The sequence below is a fragment of the Pteropus alecto genome, unplaced genomic scaffold, assembly GCF_000325575.1.
Source record: "Pteropus alecto unplaced genomic scaffold, ASM32557v1 scaffold20, whole genome shotgun sequence".
Classification (NCBI taxonomy): Eukaryota; Metazoa; Chordata; class Mammalia; order Chiroptera; family Pteropodidae; genus Pteropus; species Pteropus alecto.
The window spans coordinates 44552326-44576476 of NW_006436298.1; the positions used below are offsets into that span (position 1 = coordinate 44552326).

General features: G+C 36.7%; 1 pseudogene; it reads right to left on the reverse strand.

Moving 5' to 3' along the window:
- Positions 1 to 1972: 1972 nt before the first annotated feature.
- On the reverse strand, positions 1973 to 2091 carry LOC112480790 (annotated as a pseudogene).
- Positions 2092 to 24151: the final 22060 nt, after the last annotated feature.

Sequence of the window (24151 nt, forward strand, 5' to 3'; positions counted from 1 at the left end):
GGTAGTAAATTGGCATGGTCTAATAAATAATGAAGTCTATGCTAGAAAGCTGAAGGAAAGAAATTAGGTTGAAGAACACATATCGCAAATCAAAAGTTTGATAGGAAAATGAGAAAAAGATAATTATTCCTCTTATTTTTAAAACTAAAGATAGAATTGCAAGGCTAGTGAAAAATCTAGATATAATGCACACTTCGTATTTATTGTGTTTGTTATTTAACCAAATTAACAATTATCTTATCCATGTAAACAGTTTCCAAATATGTTCATAGGACGAGATACAGTCCAGCAATGCTATTCACTTTAACAAAATGTGTCAGCAATTCGCATGTTTAAAATGGTCATAAACAATGACTTCAAGTCTAAATACTATTAGCACAGGTCACTTGATTTACGAACAGTATGATAAATAAATGAGCTTTTAGTAAACACTAACTATGGGCCAGACCCAGTGCTGACATGTTCACATATATCATCTCCAGTTATTTTCTTAAAAACTGTGTTGGAATGTGTGGTTGTCAGCTTGATTTATTTGAGAGCTCTCTTTCTCAAAATCTCCTTCTCTCTATTGTTCCAAGTTAGAGTTGAACAACGAATAACCTCTTGGGAGGTTGTCAGACACAATAACAGAAACATGCAGAGGTGCCCAGCCGGTTTCAGCTTATCGTCACTGTCCTCCATGCTGAGTTTTACTCATCTTTCCAACTGTTGACCTTGCTGACCATTGTAGCCCCAGGGTCACCACATGATGCTTGGCTGTGGACTAAACTAACACTGCCCAAATCTCAAATGAGAAACATTTTCCCTTCTTGCACTACCTCACTCAAGAATCAGATTCCACAGAGGTAGAAGTCAGGGATCCAGTCAGTTTGTCTTGAATTACTTGCCTGCTCATGAGGACAAGCACCTAGATAGTTCCACCAAGGATACTGTGCATTGGAAAACTGGTAATTTCTCAAAAAGGAAATAAAAGTTTGGGAAAAAAAAATGGACATTGAATGGCCAAAAGTAAGAACAGGAATATCAGATATCCACTATATGCATTTACCCAGAATGTTCTATCATTGACCAGCTAGTGACAATAAATTACATTTATTCTCTGTGCCATAACTCAGTCATTTACATGTACTATTGTATTTCATCCTTACAGAAGTCCTAGGAGGCAAGTGTTTTCCTTTCTCTATTTTACAGTGAAGAAAACAGATGAAGTAGACATTTTGCCAGCTTCCATTCTGTAAAATATAACTAGCCAGAGCTGGAATTGGTTAAAGGTGTTAACTCTAATTTCAGAACTACTAGATTTTCGATCTTAATTTTGCTGGAATTTTGTTAATCCATTGTTCAGTGATCTCAGTACTGCTAATTTATATTGTAATGACTAATTATATCAATAAATCTTATCTTCTTCTTTCCATAGGAAAGTCCTATGCATCAATGAAGTATGATAATTTTTATTATTATTCAGTTTATTAAGATTACATTTTAAAAACCTACTTTTACCTTAAGCTTTAATTATAATTTATAAATTCTATTTAGCAAATTATAGCAATTATTTTTAAGGAAGCTTTTACAATTTAGTTAACCTAATGCTTTTAAATATTCTTACACCGAACTTCTAAGTATACTATATTTTATTTTTCAGTATTACAATGAACTCACAAACAAACCTCAAGAACTCAAATAATTTTTTAACAGCTTTATTGATATATGATTCACATGTCATACAATTCATCCATTTAAAATGTACGATTAAAGTATACAATTTAAAGTGTATTTAAATGGTCCCTAATTTACGATTTTTTGACTTTATGGTGTGCAAAAGCAATATGCATTCAGTAGGAACCGTTCTTCGAATTTTGATCTTTTCCTAGGCTAGTGAAATGCAGTATGTTATACTCGCAGTATGTTGGGCAGAGGCAGAGAGATAATTTTGCCCAGCTGGAAGCTAAAGTAAGTGTTCTTTTATTTTTTAAGCCTACAGCACCTGGTCTTCCTAGGTGGTCTCCCAACCAAGTACTAGCCAGGCCCGACCCTGCTTACCTTCCAAGATCAGACAGGATCGGACATGTTCAAGATGGCATGTCCATAGACTCTATAAGTATTCTAAGCACATTTAAAGTAGGCTAGATTAAACTATGATGTCCGGTAGGTTAAGTATATTAAATGCATTTCAACTTAATGATATTTTTCAGCTTACGATGGGTTTATTGGGATGTAATCCCATTGTAAGTTGAGGAGCATCTCTAATTCAGTGGCTGTAGCATATTCACAGAGTTGTGCAACTGCCATCACAATCAATTTTAGAACATTTGCATCACCCTGCAAAGAAACCCCACACTCTTTAATCAAGTGATTCTTATAAATCAGATAAGTTCATTTTATAGATAAGATGAATTTTAAGTTTTCTTAATTATTCTAAGTGTACTCTTTACAGACTTAGATTTTTATTAAAATCACAAATATAAAACAGTTATTCAATTACTCACTTTACATTGAAATCATGAGGTTCTTCTAAGAGGCCAAATTATCTAAACATTATAAATATCTAAATCTGGATTATTTCTTAACTTCCTTAATAAAATATAAATTAATAATATCAATTATCTCTTTATCATTTCTATATTTAATTCAAAATCTTCCCAAGGCTAAAAAATACATCTGCCCACTAAAGAAAAATTGTCATACAAACAATTTGGTATTTGCTTTATAGAATAAGTTTGGGGAAATATTTTTGCAGCTAGATGACATTGCATATCAACAAGATATTTTGGCCAGCATTTGAGGTCTAGAATCAGACACCCAAAACAACTTTTCTCATAACTGTGTGACAAGCTATGCCTACTTTCATAAATGCTGTGTCAAGAGAATTGGCTGCTGGTGCCTTAGTGGCAGCTAAAGGAGGGGACTTGAGGTAACCTAGCAGAGAGAAAGACTGGAGCGATATGGTGGCAGACGGAGGCTGGAGAGAAAGTTGTAGAAGAAGAGATTTCATATTGTGAAAGTAGCTGGGGAATTCTAGGACAGGAATGTTTAATATCCTGAGCTGTAATTACCCTCTGTTGTCTCAACCTTCAGCACAAGTCTAATAGTGTTATATTCGAAATATTAAAGTAGAACAACTGGGATATCCATGAATTATGTAAGGAATCAGGAGGCTCTGTAGAAGAGAGCAATGGGAGCAGATGCAGAAGCAACCAGGAGGATTTATTAGGTCTCTGCACTGCAGGAAGTGGGATGGGCTTGGGCCATGTTATTTAGATATTAAAGGAAAAGGTGATTCCAGGACTGAAGACTAGAGAAGCCCCAGGCAGCAGAGACTTAAGTTAAAGGAGGATGTACCCACATGCTTTTTAAAGAAAACTCTACTCACAAGAAAAAGATGATGGGTTATTTCCTATCATTGTTCCTAAGAAGACCAAATCATTCAATATCTCATTTGTGCTGAGTTACAGAATTCTACACAGTTATATTCAGCTACTCAGCACCTCAGCAGCCAAAGCAGGCTTTCCAGATCCTCTTTTTTAACCAGTGAAAGAAGATGTTGGCCTCTCGTATCATTAGGGAGGAAATGAAACATTTGATTGTACAGGCACCGAGTGCTCTTGAATTGTCTCAGTAACTCCAAGAATTTTGAATTTTGGTCTTTCTAAATAAGTAGAATATTTTGCTAATTTTTTCATCAGGGTTTTTTGTTTATCTTCATAATCCTTTGATTTGATTTTATTAAAAGATTTAAAAATAGTATTTAACATACGACTGTGCTCATATGTTCCCAAACAATTGGTCTGTTTTATGAAGTCAGTCAAATTACTGGCTAATAGGAAAAAGGCAACAATTAAACTGGCTGTTGCCATCATAAAGATTCAAACATTGGACCTTAGTATCTAATTCAAGACATTTGGGTTTGGCACTTTGAGCCCCCAAGTGTATATAAACAGAGTTTTGAGAATTAGTGTTTCGAAACTGGCTTTATTTTCCCCTCGCCCAGGTGTATAATTTGTAAAGGGATGAGAAAGAGAAAGGGTGTGTCATGCTTCATGCCATTGTGCCCTGGCTGCTGGGACATCTTTCATTCAAAGCACCAGGCCTGTCCTGGCTGTCCCTGGCAAGAATCCCCAGACAGAAGGGCCCTCATGCCATCTCAGAGAAGTTAGCAAACTCTTTGGTGAGAGAAGTTGAAAAAACATGAACAGCAGCTAGAACTCTTCCACTTAACCTCAGTAAACAGTTAAATTTATCGCAATTTAAACTTTAGTGACATTTTAAAGGGAAACAAAAGAAAAAATAAACAATTGAGACTACATTAAACTAAAAAGTTTTGCACAGCAAAGGAAACTATCAACCAAATGAAAAGACAACCGACTGAATGGGAGAAGATATTCGCTTATAATACATCTGATATGGAGTTAATATACAAAATATATAAAGAACACATGCAACTCAACAACAACAAAAATAAACAATCCAATTAAAAAATGGGCACAAGATCTGAACAGATAATTCTCCAAAGAGGAAATACAGATGGCTAACAGACGTATGAAAAGATGCTCAAGGTCACTTAATCAGAGAAATGTAAATTAAAACCACAATGAGATATCACCTCACACCTGTCAGAGTGGCTATCATCAATAAATCAAAGAACAACAAGTATTGGTGAGGATGTGGAAGAAAGGGAACCCTCATACACTATTGGTGGGATTGCAAATTGGTACAGCCACTATGGAAAACAGTCTCAAGATGCCTCAAAAAATTAAAAATGGTTATACCTTGTGACCCAGCAATTGCACTACTTAGCCAAAGAAAACCAAAATAATAATTTGTAAAGATCTATGCACCCCTATGTTCATGGCAGCACCATTTACAATAGCCAAGATATGGAAGAAGAGTAATCAGGGGAATTGTTTCATAAGCTATATAAATGTCCAACGAATGTACAGTATACTTGAAGCAAAAAAAAGAAAAAACTTCGGTGACATTTTATAGCTTGCTCTGTAAGGGTATTCCTGTTACTGACAGACTAGGCAGCCCACTGAATATGTGTATAGCTTCACAACTGCTTTGGGAATAGGGAAGGTAGGTGGACAATTACATCAAAGGGAAAATATTTTTCTGCCCATGAGAGAAGAAACATTCACAAAAGATTAAGCAGAGCTATCGTAACAAGTTTGCTTCTTTTGTCAAGGAACACAGCATCCTCTGCATTGCACCTTCTCAAATGAAAAAGCTTTTCTCAACAGAATGGAGAAATCCTTTGGGGGCTTAGTATAGACCACATCAGCTGCACGGTAAAAACCAAGAATGTGGCATTCTTTGCATAAAAAGGAAATTTATTTTAATATTGCATCTCAACTCTCCTGTAAAATATACTCAATTTTTTAAAAAACAATAGTAAGTTTTCTACTTGAAAATATTTTGAATGAATTTTTTTCCTATCTTCATGTAATTGCGAAATGCATGTGAAACCAAGTAAGTAAATGTGGTGTTATGAGTTGAATTTCGTGTGCCCTTGAAATTAATATGTTGAAATCGAAAGGCCCGGTTCCTCAAACGTGACCTGGTTTGTAGATAGGGTCTTTATAGAGATGATCAAGTTAAAGTCAACTTATTAAGGTAGGCCCTACTTCAATATCACTAGTGTCCTTATAAAAGAGGGGAATTTGGACACAGTGGTACACATCAAGAGAATGCCACGTGAAATGGAGATGGCCATCTACAAGCCAGAGAGAGAGGCCTGAAACAGATCCTTCTCTCATAGCCTTCAGAAGGAACCAACCCTGTCAACACCTTGGTTTCAGACTTCTAGCCCCCAGAACCGTGAGACAATAAATTTCTAAGTTACTTAGTTTGTTGTATTTTTTCTAGTACTAATAAACTAACACGTATGGCAAAACAATAAGCTTTCCTCCACCCCAGCTAAGACAGGCCATAATTTGGGTTTCTGCTCTGGAATCACAAGCTCAAATGCCAGAAGTGTCCTAGCAGGTAAGCTAAAGCAGTGAATCTTGTTGAATGGACTAACTGAGATTGTTAAAGCGCCTTGAGGCAAACTGGCAAGTAGACAGTATCCAGCTCTAGCCAATTTATACTATGCAGAAATATAGGCCTAGCATTGCCAAATAAGCTTTTCTTTTTTTTTTTTGAGAGATAAACACAAAATGTAGATTTTTTTAAATGTAAAAACCTCCCTATTTTAAAATATTGACAACTAATTGAAACAAATTTAAATATTGTCCTGACCAACACTACATGGACCAGATAAAAATCATGTGAGGCTCAATTCAGCCCACATTCTAATGGCATTTAAGGAGAGATCACACAGGTTGCTCACAAAATCTGAGAAGAAGGAATCTGGGGACTTCATTTCAGCCAAGGACTTCATTCCCAAGTATCCTTATACATAGGTGGAGCCATGTAACTAGTTCTGACCAATGGAATGTCACCAATAGAAATGAAGTACACATCACTGCTATGCTGGAATTAGCAAATATCTGAGATGCCTTCCTTTTATTGTCATCCCTTTCCAGAACAACGTTGGCGGTACATACTTACCTTGGTAATTTAATAGGTCATATTTAATCTGACAAGGACAAGGACCTGGATTGTGAAGAAAATTACAAGCTATACATGTGTGGGATACTTCTCCCTGACTCTGACCCTAAAAGAGAGAACAAGAAAGGAGATAGAGGGGAAAAGTTGCCTTGTACTAAGGTAGAGAATCAGGGTGCACAGTTCCAACCTCCTCTCCTCAATCTTGAGGAACGGGAAGAATGTGTGTTAAGATCAAATTCCCAGCTCCATCTGTGAATGGGCACAGAATAAGCCGTGGTGGGAAGTGACAATTATCCCTTGCCCAGAAACATCTAGAAAGAATTTGCTACCCTTTACTGCATTCATTTCCCACAGGAAGTCCACTCAGAAGTATGCAGCACATGTGTTAATGACTAAAGTGTGCCTTTGCCTTTTGCCCATTCCTTTTTCCCACGAGAGATGGAGTGGGACAATGGCTACTAAGTAAAATTCGTGCTTCTTTTTTTTACTCCAGAATTATACCATCAGCATAATCATTGTAAAATTCTGACTGAATTATCAGACATAGTTGTACTTCTAACACCTAGTCAGTTATAGAATTTAATAAATAGTGACATTATTACAAGTGTAACATATTTCATGGGTATTAGAGAATGCCATGGAAAGACTGGGACCCCTTCTTTGGCTTTCGTAACTTGCCCTTTGGGCTCTTTCAAAATTCCTATTCTTGTCTAGATATAAACCCCTGGGTCTTGTGACTCTTAGATGAATACATATTAACTTGTCTTTGCCTGCTTATCTACTTTTATTGCTCACATGGGTTTATATCCATACTTCCTCTCTCTGTCACCCTAAAGGCTTTGCTGACTACTCCCTCCCACACCTCATCATTTCTTCTCCCAAAACCTTCCTGCACAAACTCATCTCATTAAGTTGACTTTTCAGGACTTCCAACATTTTCATACTTCTACTGAAGTCTTTACATTTTGTAAATTCCTCGACTTCTGCTGAAGTCTTCACATTTTGTAAATTCCTCAAGGGCAAGAACCATTTTATTTATTGGTTTACTCTAAATATCTACTACCTACTATATAGCCTTTTGTATTTAATTGATTGCACCTATATCATTTTAAATTAGTTATATGTAAATATAATAATTTATCATGATACTTTCCACATTTCTACATGTCATAAATGAACCCTTTGTTAGGAAATAAACAAGCTCGTTTAAAGACTGGCATATATAAACACAGAAACTGGATCTACCTTTTGTGTCACTATCTGTTGGTTGATTTTGATTTTTTATTATAATATCTGACAAACCTAATGGCATTAGGAAATTATATTGTCCAGACCTTTAACCGTATGAGTGTTTACCTCATATGTTTACACTTGAGAACCAGTTATTGTAAAGTCAAATAAACAAGTAGATGTTATCTACAGAAAGCCTCCACTTAGAATACAGGATATTACAGGAACAGAAGATGAGTACTTATTATTATTGTAGACTTTCCTCGCTCAGCTGAAAATGTTCCCTTGTCATTTAAACATTAACTTGAATAGACTGAATTTTATATAAACATAAATATGTTTCTCTTCCTCTCTGATACAATTCAAGAATGTTGTGTTTCATAGGTCACCATACCATTCGCAATACTTCTGAATAGATACTCTGGTCAAAAACTGAACATAGTAACATAGTAACCTGGTAGTTTCTATTTGTCGTGTGACACTTCGCTGATCTGATATATCTCATGTTTTTGCTCTTCTTCGTATTTTTGAGTTTCTAAATTTTTGCTCCTAGTATTATTTCCTAATTGGTATTTATCAGGCAATTTAGGCACAGTCTCTTGATCCATTTAGCAAAATGTCCTGGAGTGGATTGGGAGTGGTTGAAGAGATTTGAAAGCAGGTAATGGGGAAGCTAATGGAAGGTTAGGGAGTAAAGTGTCTGTTAGGATCAGATAAGAGGCACATCTTCAGGAGTTTGCAGTGGGGGTGCTGGAAGGTCATACAGAGCCAGGAAAGTCAGTGAAAAAATACACTAAGTAAAAAAGAGAGATTGGGGCTCAGTCCCAGGAAATGGCTGGCAAGAATGATAAAGAAAGCTGGTGTCATGTAAAAAATGACCAAACGTGTAGAAAATTTTTATAAGACTTTATCTGAGCCAAACTGACGATATATGCCAGGGAGCAAGATCTCAAATGCTCTATAAAATAACAGTTTTGCAGTTTCTTTTATGTATTTGAAATTGAGAAGGCACTATAAGAGATTACATGAAAATGAGAGAAAGTGAGGAATGGATTATTAACTAACTAATTAAGATTATGTGCTTTCACACTTTAGAAGAAAGGGTCTGAAAGGGTGGTAATGTATTAGAAGGAGGGATCTCGAAGGAGACATTTCAAAGGTGTGTTGACCTAGATGCACCTGAATAATAGACAGGGCTTGTTTAAGGCAAAGATAAGCCTTCTAGTAAAGAAGTTATATGCCTGGGGCGTGACTACTCACCATTCCATGAGAAATTTCAGATCAGATCACCCTGTGAGGTTATTTTCCATAGAACCCCTTTTTCTTTCACATCAGCTAGGAGAGGTTCAAGGTGACTTCCCTCTTTGGAGAAAGGTGAAGGACAAACATGAGCCCTAGAGTCCTGGGCATAAGAAGGCCAAGAGATCTTTCTGCCATCTCCCCAGAAGTAATTAAGGGGCCTGACAACATGGCTGACAGCCAAGAATAGCACAAAGCGCTCAGGGCTTCAAAACTACATTGAGTAGCAACTGGGGCAACTTTTCAAATTTCTTTTTAGCAGGGAAAAATCTAATGCCTAATCATCTTTGCCTACTGGCAAGCAACAAAGCGATTTGTAAATGACAGTGTACTTAGAGCAAACAGCCAGGATAGAGTTAGAAGTAGGACAGAAAACTGGTATTTCTCATACAAGTGCTTACCTGAGGAAAAATGTATAACATGCTTTCTCACTCAAAGACTTTAACACAAATTCATTAAAATTAGAAAGCATTATTTTTAAATAGGATTATTTTAAAATACTAAACATGAATACGAGCAATACACATACTCCTAGAAACAATTAGGTGCCTCACTCACTATAACTATCTTAAATAAGTGCTTACTTTAAATCTATTTTAATTGACAAGTTTGAGAAGGACACGCTTTTTAAAAAAATAAAATGACCTCAAGGCTTTTGATTAGGTTTATTCACAAACTTCCATTCAAGCTATTGCCATTTTTTCCTTTGAACTTACCTTTGGCAAGGGAGATTTGACTACTTTCTGCTTTCTGCTTTTTTCTTTCTTTTTATTTATTTTTAGGTGAGGCAACCTTTGGTTGACCTCACAGATTGCAAGGAACTTATCAGTTTATAATCCCTTATTTTTTATTTTTCACACCTGGCTTTACAAGTGACTTTCTGCTTTTTTTAAATCATTAAAATATACTTGACATATAACACTGTGTAAATTTAAGGTATACAACATTAATTTCATACATTTATATATTGTAATATGATTGCCATTGGAATGATAATAACATCTCTATCATGGTGCATAATCACCATTTCTTTTTAGTGGAATAATGAAGCTCTAGTCTCTCAGCAAGTTTGATAATTCTAATACAATGTATTGATAAGCTCTAGTCTCTCAGCAAGTTTGATAATTCTAATACAATGTATTATATATTCACTATAGGTACATTAGATCTCTAGGGCTTATTTATTATTCTTTGCAAATTTATACCCTTAAACAATATCTGTCCTATCCCTGTACCCCCCAACCCCTGGTAACCACCACTTTACTCTTTATTCTTATGAGTTCGACTTTTTGAGATTCCACATATAAGTGATACATACAGTACTTGTCTTTCTCATTCTGGCTTTCTGATTTAGCATAATGTGCTCAAGGTCCATCCATGCTGTCGCAAATGGCAGGATGTCCTTCCATGACTGAATAATATTTCAGTGTGTGTGTGTATGTGTGTGTGTGTGTCCTTCCTCATGACTGAATAATATTTCAGTGTGTGTGTGTCTGTATCTTTATCCAGTCATCTGTCGATGGGCATTTAGGTAGCTTCCATATCTTGGCTATTGTGAAAATGCTGCAATAAACATGAGAGTGCAAATATCTCTTAATACTCTGTTTTCATTTCCTTTGGGTATATAGCCATAGGTAATTGCTAGATCATATAGTAGGTCTATTTTTAATTTTTTTGAGGAACCTCTACATTGTTTTTCCTAGTATCTGAACCAAACTACTATCTGCTTCCAAGTCACCGAAGGAAAATCTTGTTTGCCATCCCCACGCTTCTTCTTACTTCATGAAAAAAACATATATCCAATCCTTCCCGATGTGTTCCATCTCCTTCCACCAGCTTAGATTTTAAGTAATCATGGTAGAGCCTTAGGATGGAAAACTCAACAGGTGATGAATATTTATTTGTAGAAAATTATTAACATGGGAAATGTTCACAATATGTTTCTAAATGAAAAAAAGGCTTTACAATAATATGTATACTTGAATACCACTTAAAATAGACAGATGATAGATAAATAGACAAAGATTGAGAAATTATATACAGTTGACCCTTAAACAACATGGGTTTGAACTATGTGGATCCACTTATATGGGAATGTTTTTCAGTAAACACTGTATACGTATTTTCTCTTCCTTATGATTTTCTTAATAAAATTTTTTCTAGCTTGCTTTATCATAAGAATATAGTATGTAATACATATGACATATAAAATACATTAACTGCTTTTGTTACCTATAAGGCTTCCAGTCAACAATAGATTAGTAGTAGTAGTTAAGTTTTTGGAGAGTCAAATGTTATATGCGTATTTTCAACTGCATGGCGGCAGGGGTGGGTGGGTCATCATCCCTAGCCCCAGTGTGTTCAGGGGTCAACTGTATATCAGTAGTGATTATTGCTCAGTAGGTGAGGGAGGTATGTATTTTCTAGTTTGTATGCACAGAGTTGAATTATATTCATAAATTAATTTTTAAGTTATAATTTTCGGATAAGTCTGCAGGAAAATGATACAAAGAGAAAGCAAGTAACAGAGGAGATAAACTATAAGATCCAGTACATTTTCTAAAGAGGAACTGCCAATTAATCTTTTAGTTTTCTAGAAGCCAGCACAGAGGAAACTCAATTAATTACCAATTCATAAGATCCATAAGATAAAAACAGCTCAGATTACTCATGTATTATTAGTCCTATTTTTCAAATAGAGAAACAGAGGCATTCATGGCTCAAAGTTCCATGGCTCATGTGTGGCAAAAATGACAATGATACCCTGGTATTCTATATCCAAACACATTAATCTCTTCATCATATATAACGATTCAAAAGAAGGTGAGATGAGATTAGAAAACATGCTGTCACTGAGTTTGACCAGGAGAGAGGGTAAAATTTCAGCTAAAGGAGAAGGAAGGCATCTCAAGCAGAAACAAAAGCACAGCAGTAGAAGAGCAAGATCAGGGAACAATAAACAGGGTACCAGCTTATGTGAACTGTAAACACTCCTTACCTTTGATGTAATACATTGAAATTTTACACAACATCACCAAAAACATTTTCAATGGGGAGAATAGTAGTACCTACTTCATAAGATTGTTGTGAAGATTAAATGATATAACATATAAAACATTTAGCAGTTACCTGGCACAAGTAAGCATTCAATAAAAATTAGTTGCTATTAACATTTTAATTATGATTATGTAAATACAGTTCCTTCCTGGCATTCTCTAAATGCATCATTTTAAAAACACGTTTTTAAAAATCATTAAAGTTTTCTTCTTTTTCTCCTCCCCTCTCCCCTTCCTTCTTTATTTTCCTTCCTTCTTTCCTTTTCTTCTTTCTTTCTTCCTTTCTTTTTAACCTCATCCTTCTTGAGACAATGCTCTGGCCTTTATTATTTAAAGTAAAAAGTGGCTATAGAAATTTCAGGTCACACTGGTCAGGCAGGCAGCCAAATAAGCCAATGAAGAAAGAAGCAGATCCTGAGGGTGGTTGTTTGCTTCCACTACCCACAAACCCAGGTCTCTATCCAGAGCTTTACGTTTTAAACATTATCAAAGACCACTTACGTGAATAACACAAAGGAATCCATTTGCTGTGTATTATAACAACAACAAAATGATACTTAAATATCCCAAAATCTGGAAGACATAAAATTATATATCAGCTGATTAAAGAACTAAAATTTTCTAGTTCCAGGGGCAGAGCCAAAAAATGGGCTCTTTTTCCCTCTGGATCAGTGATTCTCAAAGTGTGATACTCCAACCAATAGCATTGATATTGTGGAGACCATTTTAGAAAAGCAAATTCTTAGCCCCACCTCAGACCCTTTGAATCAGAAATTCTTGGGGGCAGAGCCCAGAAATCTGTGTTTGGCCAAACCCTCCTGGGGATTCTGGAACACAATGAAGTCTGAGAATTACTGTTCCTCATAAGCCAACTTTTACAAAAAGACACAGTCCCACAGAGTGTAGAAAGAGCATAAACAAATTAATTATCATCATGCTCTCATGACTAAACGGGGAAGAGAGGAATGGATCTTTAGCCAAGATGTAGCTAAGGGTTAGTTTCTCTAGACACTGTAGGCAAGTGGAGGAGATGGGTGGGTGGAGGCATACTTACAATCAAACAAGTCTTCAGAGAAATTGAGTTTGACTTTGCTCCAAGGTTGTGACACTGGCAGCATGAACTGGGTGTATGTTCTAAGGCATTCCGCTGTTCCAGAGAGATGGTCATGGGGCCCTCCCATTGAGCTGGCTAGATATCATCCCCTTATTGACAGGGGCAGGACTGCCCAGTTATATCAAGGGAAGCCAGACATTCAGGGAAGGGGCTGCCAGGCAAAAGGGACTCTCCAAGTCTTTTAAAACATATATCTGAGAGTCAATCACACACTAACATTTTAAACAGAACATCAGAACCCAAACTTAAACTACTGTATTTAATCAGGTTCCATCAGCCCATTTCATTTGAAAGCTTTCAAACACTTTAAGAATCTGTCATCAAAGATAGAAAGATTCATTTTAATTGGTATTTACCTGGAGGGTTGTGGTCCCATCCAAAGTGATTATCCCAAGGAATTCTCACAAAAACAAACTGAGGGCTATAATTTTAAAATGTACCCACAAATCACAATTTCATAGTTTAAAAATTGTTGGAAAAATATTATTAGTATAATTAGTATTATTATCTACAAATTACAAGATGGTTTCTCAGATCACTTTTCAGGCCATTTTGTATAATTTATTCATGAAGCATCACATCATATCATAATTGAATATAAAGAAGACTTAGGTTTTTTATTTAATTAGAATATTCCTTCAAATCTGGAAGGCAACAAGGGGATGATATGTAAAGACTGCTTCTACTTTAGTAAATGACTAATGTAAAAAAATAAAAATCGCATTGAATAATAAGATGTTCTCACTATGGCCACTACGGGTAACAAAAAAAGTCACAATCTAACTATGTAAATAATATATTAACTCTGTACAGTATTTTTTCCATCTATGCAAATATTTTCTAGTCGTGCTCTATTGGCCAAGATAAAACCATTTTAAAATTACTTTCTTAAAATCGTAACCCTGTAAATCTTGACTTTAAAAAAAAAAAAAAATGACCTCTTCTCTTTCTCCTTGAGCCAAACTAGCCCTGGGTTCACTTGCATATTTTCTTTCTTTATCCTTCTGCACTCTGCACGACTACTCCCTTAATCATCAAACCCTTAGGGCAGCATCAAACAGTCTTAAGAACAAACCCTCAGGTCTGTTGACCCTAGAAACAGAGTTTCTGTCAAACTAAAGATAACATCTTGCAGCCCCACACCCATAATGATGGAACAACCCTACCAGCATCCCCTTGAAACCAGACAGGAAGATACCATGACATCAGAACCTGATATAATGATCAACTGCCTCCTACCCTAGCCTCAACCAATCAGTAGAGCCCATGACCCCAACTCCCTTAGCTACCATGACTAATGAGTTTTCCCCTATTCCCTAGAGGCCATCAGGAGCCAGATCTTTGAGCACTAGCTCATCTGTGTCTCTAAGGCTTGGTGCCATTTCCTTAAATAAATCTCTACTTTCTTTGCTGCAAACTCTTATGTCTCTTGGCTATTGACACATGCGAGCAAAATGAACCTGTTGAGTTCTGTAACAAAATGACACCATCTTTATTTCTTCTAAGCTCTATATTTACTCTCAACTAAAGATATTTTTAAAGTTTCAGTCTTCACTAGAAATTATTTTAGGAAAGTGTTAGATAGTGACTAAAGAAAAATTGTTTAATTTTATAAAAGTTACCATATAGATGGAATTTCTTCTGATTCTGGTTTGCTGGCACATTGGTTTCCAAAATAATAATAATAATAATAATTAATAATATAATACATTGGCTAATAATATATGAGAACAAAGAACTACCTTGGAATATTTTCCAGCCAGAGGGAGTCAGGCACTGAAATTTGAGAAGTTACTTGTATAATAATGGTACTTTGAAAAAATATATAATTCCTGTTTAAATGTCATCAGATTCACGGCTTTTAAAGGATGATTTAAGTATGATATAAAAACATTAAGATTTGTGATTCTCTCATTAGTCTTAAATAGTCTTAACTTTAAATATGTCGGCTTAAAGTAACAACATACTGAACTCTTTCATCTTCTGATGAAAACTTTTTTACTATTACTCCCACATTTTTTAATACTTCTTGATGTGGGAAGAGCAGAGTAAGCAAAAAATAAAATGTGCCTCTCTTTAATTACACATGCCTTGCCACTTCCAGGCCACCATTCTGTCTTATTTGTCTGTAATTTAAGGAATGAGACTTTTCAGTTTGGCTAGGTACATTATCTCATTTAATCTTTCCAAGAAGCCATTAAAGAAGTCACTATTTTTATTATTCTCATCTTACAGATGAGAAAATTGAAGCATGGAGATATTCAGAAACACCAAAGCCTGCATGCTTTCCCACCACACAATATTACGAGAGAGAGAGGAGACTCAAAACTAATTTGTATTCATGGAGTGTATGCCTACCACTCCCAAACTGTGGGATCTACTGCATATATCCTTTTTCTTGAAGACTGTGATTTTTTAAAGAATTTACCTTTTAATAACAGTAGTCATGATAAAGAAGAAAATATTGCTTATTAGAGATCATTTGTCATTGTGTTGTTTGGGATTAGGTTTGGCTTTATGTGGCAGAAATTCCCAAATAATGATGGTTTAAACAAGGTAGAAATCGTTTCCATCTGACATAAAAGCCTGGCAGTAGGCATCCCTGGGCCATGAGGCTGATCTCAGAGCCAGAGACTCAGGCCCCCTCTACTTTATTGCTGCTACGCCAGTCCCAAGTTTACTTTATGGTCCAAGATGGCTATTGAAGAACCAGCCATTACTTTTGAATTCCAGCCTGCAGAAGGAAAAAGTGAGGATGGGCATGTCTCCTCCTTTTAAAGACATTTCCCAGAAGTTGCACATGAAATTTCATTTACATTAATTAGGCTGGCCAGAACTTAGTCACATGGCCACCTCTGGCTATAAGGGAAGGGGAAAAGTTCTCTTTATTCTGGTTTGCCATGATGCCTGCTGAAACCTGAAGCTTATAATTATGGAGGAATGGGGTAAGGACAGATTTGGAAGATCAATTCATAGTCTCTGCTACAGGAGGTGGAAATGAATTCATGTTGGGAGGACAACGGGACTAGAGAAAACTGGTGAGCATATGCCCATAGTGTTCTGGGCTATATATAGTTAAGTCTTTTAATTTTTTAAAGAGAAGCCAGAAGTCTGGATTTTTGTGTGAAATTTACTGATTTTTAAATATTGCCAGTTGATTAAAATATTTTAAAAACAGTATGGGCCAAATAAAACCCATCTGTGTCAAGCCTGCAGGCTGAAAGTTTGCTTCTTTTGATTTAAAAGGATTTCTGTTTTAGATTTATTTTCAATCAAACAACAAATATTGTAAGGTATCATGTCAAAGGCAATGAAGGACAATAAGATATAATTTAATTGGAACAAGAAAGTTTCTGATGTAATAGATGGGGTTCATGACTAGAATGGAGAAAAAGAGGTTACAGTAACTATTTTTAGTTTTTTTTTTTACTTTGTGTTGGTTTGGGTTCAGTTTCTCTCCCTGACTCCCAACACTGTATCTTATTGCCTTAGGTCTTTCCTCAATATTCAATAGTTTCCATTCCTATTTTAGTAAATAACTCCGTCCCTAGAATTCTGGATTCACAAATGAATCTCTTAGAAGGATGAAATATTCTCTTCCTTATTTTGTTGCCAATGTTCTATTCTACTGAAAAAATTGCTTTAAGCCTTTCTTTACATTTGCCAATCTTTGTAAAGTTAACGGTACACACATACAGGTCATAATTTATATCTGAACTTGATCTATTATCCTCAAAAGCATGTGTGATAGGACAAAAAATTATTAATATGTAAGTGTTGACAATATTCACTATGCTCCTCTCAGAAGTAGAGAGCTGAGAGCCATGCGTGAAGGCACCAAAGCCACTCAGTCAATTCTTTTGGGAAAAGCAGTGAGACTAGAGCACATGGTAGCCTTCCCTAGGGGACATGAGACACACAATCCTCCTCCTGTTCTCTGGAGCTGTCATAACTGGCAGACTGAAGTCACGGCCCAGTGCAAAATGAAAATGCAGGGGACCTTCTTCAAAATCGTTAAGAATTTTAAGACAGCGACAGCAGAGCATTAAACTAAGCATGGGGCACCTCTAAATGCAGGTTTTTGTGTGGCTGTACAGGTCTCGCAGCCATGAAGCCGGCCTTGGCTGTAGTAGTGGACCTATGGACACTTGGACAGGGAAGTGGGCAGCAAGAAAACATGGCCCAGACACATAGGGTGAGGATATTTTTCAGGTACATTTTAGGGTGAGAGAGGCACATGGACAGTTTGCAATATGAAAAAAAAAAAAATGGAGAGGAAAGGATAAAGTTGTTTGTTTGTTTAAGTGTTGTCATTATCTACATAACACCCTTAATAGTGCTCAAGAAATACAAGTGAGGAAACATGTATGTTTCTTCCATGGGACTCTGTTACCATTGAGGGCCTGAGACATAGGGGTCATAACTATAAAACTATCTCACAGCTATTAGTAATGTCACTGATTTGGGGATCACCGACACTTTCAGAGTAATGGTAGTTTGTTTGTGTCTATGACCTGTGAGAAAGAGAATACTATGCTTGGCTGACTGACTTCCTTCCTTTCTTCAACAAATGTGAAGTCCTTCATTATCTTTCAGTAACAAGCTTAAATATTTTCACTTAACTATTGTTAAAATTAAGTAAACAAATGATTACCTAGTTAAGCAATCAAACGAGTATTTTTCCCAATAAATTGCATAGAAGGTCATAATGAATCTTATTTGTTCATGCTCCTATCTGGTATGTCACTTCACTCACCAGAAGGTACATTCAAGAATGAAGTCTCCCCAGGGTCTTCTTGACCTGTTTTCTTCACCTCCTACACACCCTTTCATCCATAGCTGACTTCTATCTTCACTCTTTTCACCATGCTTCCTAGAAACCCTGCAAGCAAATGTTCCTATGTAATAATTTTCCTTCCAAAAAGTTCTTTTGACCTCCTTACCTTGAGTATTATGTCAATTTTCACCAAAAATATAGCTCATATTAGGTTCTCGATATGAATTTCATATTAATCACTTTTTAATAACTTTGAAAAAAATTCCTCCTTCTAGATTCATGCCATCTGCTATTCTTCTTTGTCTTTGGAAACCACCTATTTCTAGTCACTTTCCCTGTTGAAGGGCCTCAAAATCCTTAGCCCACTTCTCCCTCCACCAGGCTCACCCTAAAAATGTCTAAGCTTGAATCAATTCGACCATCCACCTCCTCTCCTACACTTCCAATGTTAGACTATAGGAGAAAAAAATGTTACACAAATGTTGGGATTATGCCACCAGAAACATATGGTCTCTACCTCATTTAGGCTTCCAGTGCTATTTGCCAGTTCCTTATAAGCCCCTGGTGAATGTTCTACTCAAATCTTAAAATACTCTTCAATTTCTTCATGCCACCTCTGCTAATACTGACCTCTTTTCTCTTAGAAATTAACCTTTCTTACCCCATAGGCAAATATATATATATTGCTTTTGGGTGTGGACTTTTTCCATTTCCTGCCCTATATTTACAAAGAAGTCTATAAATGCCTCTACCCTTTGGTAAACTGATTGCATTAATGGCCCAAAGTAATGACCTCCCTTTTCCATACCCTTTGCCCAGCAGTTTTGTAGTCCCTTCCCATTCTGCCCCTGGTTTTGGCTATGCGACTTTCTTTTGTGAAGGCTTGAATATGCACTGTATGTCTCCACCTTCTTTTTTTTTGGAACCTTGCCATAGCCTTAAAAAGAAGCCCAGTCTAAGAGGATGAGGGCACATGGAACAGAGCCGAATTGTCCTAGCCAAGAATAGCCTTATCCAACCAGCCCCCAGTCACTCTTTCAGCTGACCACAAATATATCAACAAGCCCTAAGACAAGATTTGCCAAATCTGGTCCATTAGAACTATCTTGGTGACCTGCAGACTCATCAGAAATAATAAATGGTTGTTGTTTTCAACAGCTAAGTTTTGGGATTGTTTGTGTGTATACTAGCTAATACAAACTCTAACCTCCTCTCTATTCTCAGAAGAAGAAATCTACCTTCTTTTTTTAAGGCAAATTCTTCTATTTGCTCTTTATCTCATTGCCACTAATATGCTTTTAGATCTCATCCCTTTTGATTATTTCTCTCTATATTGTATTTTCAACCTTTCTTGCTCTCTTTTTACTTCTTGCTCTAATATATAAACATGTTTAAATCTAATTAAATAAAATAAACATACACAAAAAAGTAAACCTGTCTTCAGCAAGTTACTGACCTCTTCTGTCATTCCTTCTTTTTATATTTCTTGAAAGAATAGTCTGTATTGTGTATTTGTCTAGGTTTTCCAGAGAAACAGAACCAACAAGGTGTTATCTATATCTATGTCTATATCTATAGCTATCTATCTATCATCTATCATTTTTGAGAGAAATGAAAAGATTTATTTATTTATTTATTTTTACATGGATAACTTTTATTTTCTATTTGTACTTTGTACATTTAAATATTACCATTAAACACATAAGTTGAAATGGAGATGGACCGATGACTTTAAAAATGTTTTAAGAGAATTTAGGCGGTTGTAAAACTCTAGCTGTTTAATGGCTCAACTAGTGACAGATAAAGAAATTTGCATTTGGATGGGAAAAATTATTCAGGAGTAAACTGAAGGCCTTGGTTCCTGACAGTGGACCCTGGCTTTTGATGCAAAAACTAATTATGCAAAATCTCTGTAAGGAGAAATAGCCAGGATGAAGTGATTGGCATGTGCCTATCTGGATGTTGGCTAGCCCATGATAAGGAATGGGGACTGGACACCAGGCTGTTCGCTGCAATCACATGCAAGACCCAAGGTGGAACAGCAGCCTGGGGAAGTCAAATGTTTAGAGCACTCAAAAGCACATTTTTCTAAACAGTTTCTAGGATGCTTTTCTCAAACAGTGAGATCTTTTTTAAAGAATTATCTTATGCAATAGTCAAGGCTTGGTGAGTCCAAAGTCCAATGAGATAGGCTGGCAGGCTGGAGACTCAGGTAAGAGTTGCAGTTCAAGTCCAAAAGCAGTCTGCTTGAAGAATTCTTTCTTGTTCAGGGAGGTCAGTCTATTCTATTAAGACTTTCAGTTGATTAGAGGAGGCCTGCCCACATTACGTTGAGTCATCTGCTTTACTAAAAGTCCACCATTAAACTGTTAATTGCATCCTTAAAACACCTTCATGAAAGCATTTGGAATAATGTTTGACGAAATATCTGGCTGGGCACTATGGTCCAGCCAGTCAACACATAAAATTAAGCATCAGATTTGCTGTATTCATTGTTTTGTACTCATTGATTATTCATCCTTTTCAGTTGTCATGGTATTAATATACCCAAGGCATTTGATACTGGCAAGCAGTCTCTTCTTCTTTGTCCTTTTATATAGCCCTCACTTCTAGATTGCTTCCTATCTCTCTGATTGCTACTTTTCAGTTTTCTTTATGGAACCTCTTCCTTTGTCTGCTTTTTAAATGATCCTTAGGGTTGTGCTTCCCAGACTATCTGGATCCTCTCACATACTAGTGGCCTTAACTACCAAACCTATATCTTCCACTTAGCCCTCTATTCTGAGTTTCATACATTCATTCATTTATTCATCAAAGGTAAAATCTATTTTATTGAGTACTATGGGAGTTTGTGGGAACCTCTAAAGTGGCCCCCAAGATTCCTGCCTTCTGTTATTCACACTCTTGTTTTACTCTTCTCCTTGAGTGTAAGGTTCTAATGAACAGAATACAGCAAAAGTGATGAGATGCCACTTCTGAGATCAGGTTGCAAAAAGACTCTGGCATTTGTCTTGCTCACCCTCTCTTGTCCTTCCTTGGTGTGGTCTCATTCTCTTTCTTAGAGTCCTTGTTCTGGTGAAAGCAAGTTGACATGCTGTGTGAGAAGTCTTACAAAGAGCCTCATGTGGCAAGGAACTCACATCTCCAGTCAATAGCCAGCAAGGACCTAAAGCCACCAGTCATGTGAGTGAGTTTGGAAGCAGATCTGACTGAGTCTTAAATTGACTGGAGCTCTGGTAGATACCTTTATTGCAGACTTGTAAAGATCTTGTATCAGAGGCACTCAGCTAAGTTGCACCTGGATTGCTGACTCACAGAAATCATGAGAAAATAGATAGTTGTCTTTTTAAGCTGCTAAATTTGGAACAATTTGTTTTACAGCAATAGATAACTAATCCAGGGTTATCCAGGATCCAAAGCCAAATAAGAAATAGCCCATGAACTCAATGATCCTCCAGACTATTAGCAGTGATAGAAAAGTAGCCATGATCACAGTACAATATGATAGGTGTCACTGAAACTTATGTAGTGAGTGATAGAAGCATAGAGAGACGAGAATTTCAATCATATTTGAAGGCCGAAGGATTCACTCAGCAAATTTTATTTTGTGATTGAAAATGAGAAAATATCATGGAATACTTGAGGAACAATATGAATTTTTAGAATCTCTACTGGAAAAAACAGTTGAAAGATTTGGAAAAGAAACAAATAATGGTATCCAGGCAGTATGGATTTAGGTTTGAAGATAATGGACTTATAAGATCTTCAGTTAAAGCTGTAGTTTATTTTTCAAATGCTCTTAGTAATATGGGTATAATTTTATGGAATTTTGGGTTAAGAGAAGATAAAACAGAAAAGCAAAGGCATGAACAACAACAACAAAGAGCAGAGAAAAATAGCAAAACAATCTTTACAATTCTGACTAATTGAATTTAGGTTGAATAAGAAAATAAAGATAATCAAAGCTGCTGAGAGTTTGGGGGAATTGCAGCTGATTCTGACTTACCACTAATCACTAGAGCTAATGGAGTCAGTGCTATGTTTGGCTTATGCCTAGGTCATGCACTCCATTCCTAAATTGGAGAAGACTTCCTATCAAGGGTGGGAAAAGAATGGTTATCCAGAAGGAAATCCAGGTATATTACCATGAAGAGTGAAAGGATGCTTTAAAATAGAGACTGCTGGTTTCATACAATAGTCTCTTCACTTCTTCCAGAATAAGAGAACCCCTAATTTTTAGGGGGTGGAATAACAACTGCATTTCCTAGTTTTTTGTTTGTTTGTTTGTTTTTGTTTTTTTGGAAATAACAACTGTATTTCCTAGTTTTTTGTTTGTTTGTTTTTGTTTTTTTGTTTTTCGTGTCTAGGGATGGCCAGGTATCTAATGAGCTGATCAAAGAGAAGTGAACAGAAGTGATATGTGCAACTTCTGGACTGTGCCCTTCAAAGGTAGCAGATATCATTCCATTCCCCTTTTACGCCTTTTTTTGCCAGCTGGAATATTGTTATGGTCGTGAGACAGCTCGGATCACAGGGAAGAGATTACATCCTTGGAGGGCAGGACAACAGAAGGAGCCTATAATCCCTGGATGATCTCATCCAGTCTTCATAGTCCCACATGAGGGATAATTAAACTACATTTTTTAAGCCATTTTAAATGTGGTTCTGTATTATAAGTGGCTGGACCTATATTTCAATTAATTCAGATGTCCAGTAAAAAAATTAAGCTGAGAATATAAATGACCATAGCCTAAGACAGAAAGTAGTAAGCAAGAAAGAGGCATAGGTAATAAATTGAGGATACAGAGAAGAATTACTTCAAGTTAGGCTGTGAAGTTTCAAGAGGCTTAAATTTCTGATCAGTGACAGACTCCAGACTGTCCGTAGGTGGTGGAGTGCAAGCCACAGAATGTGCTGCCACAGCTCATTCTTCCAGCAATGGCTCTAGAAAGCAAGGGTGGTGGTAGTAGCATGGTAGTGACAATTGTTCCATGCATCAGACACACACAAGGATCATTGGGACCTTGATATACTTACTTAAATTATTCATGGTTTGAATTGATGCTTCTTGAAAGTTATCATGGGAATTTTAAAATTTAGGGGTTGAAGAAATCCTAGTGACTGGAAAAACCTGTTCCAATGCACTTAAGAAAACAACTCCAGAGGTGCTAAGTTTTGCAGAGAGCCAGTGGAATCCAGGCCTCCCAGGCTAGTGAGGGTTGAGGGTATGTACATTATTTGTAAAGAATCTCTGTGACTTTTTTCCTCCACCAAGATTATAACCTTAAGTTGCTATTTGCAATGCCCCCTTTTACTTTTCCCCGAATATACCTTGCATCGGCACAGCACTTTTAGCTTTAAGAATATTTTCACTTATTTTATTAGATCCAGACAATAAACCCTGCAGCGTGAGTAGAGAGTTAGCAACATTCTCATTTTACTGGTAAAGAAATTGAAGCTCAAAGTTAAGGGACTTTATCATGACAAAGAGCTAGTAATTGGCTGAAGTTATTGAGTATAAAGCTCTCACCAGTCATCCATTTATTTTTCTAATTGTCATTTTTCCAACCTTTCTGACTCTATTGAGGAAAAACACTGTTGCTCATGATGAAACTGAAGTAAACTTCAGATTTACTAGTCACATTTCAAGTGCTCAGTGGTCACATGTGGCCAGTGGCTACTCTATAGGACAGCGCTGATATAGACCATTTCCACCACGTCGGAAAGTTCTACTGGACAGCCTAGAAAGATTTATGAATGATTTGTCTTATTTACTAGTCCTCAATCTTGCCTTCAGTCTGTGTGTAATCCAAGCCTGGACTACAGACAGGTCTCCAAACTCTTCCACTTTCTACAGATTTTAAAACCGGTAATGCCAACAGAAATTGTTTGGCCGACTCCTGCGAAAATGGAGATGTGGTAATGAAGGTCCCAGATTCTTGCAGAAAAGTCCATACAGCAAGGGCGGTGAAAAACGCAGCCAAAAACTAGACGCGGAAGTGAAAAGTGAGGCAAAGAGGCGGGGCTAAGGGCCATGAGCTCAGGACGGGCGCGGTCAGGCGGTCGGGGGCGGGGCCGCGTGCAGCTGGGCGGGGCCGGGAGAGGCGGGCCCGGGAGGCGGGGGAG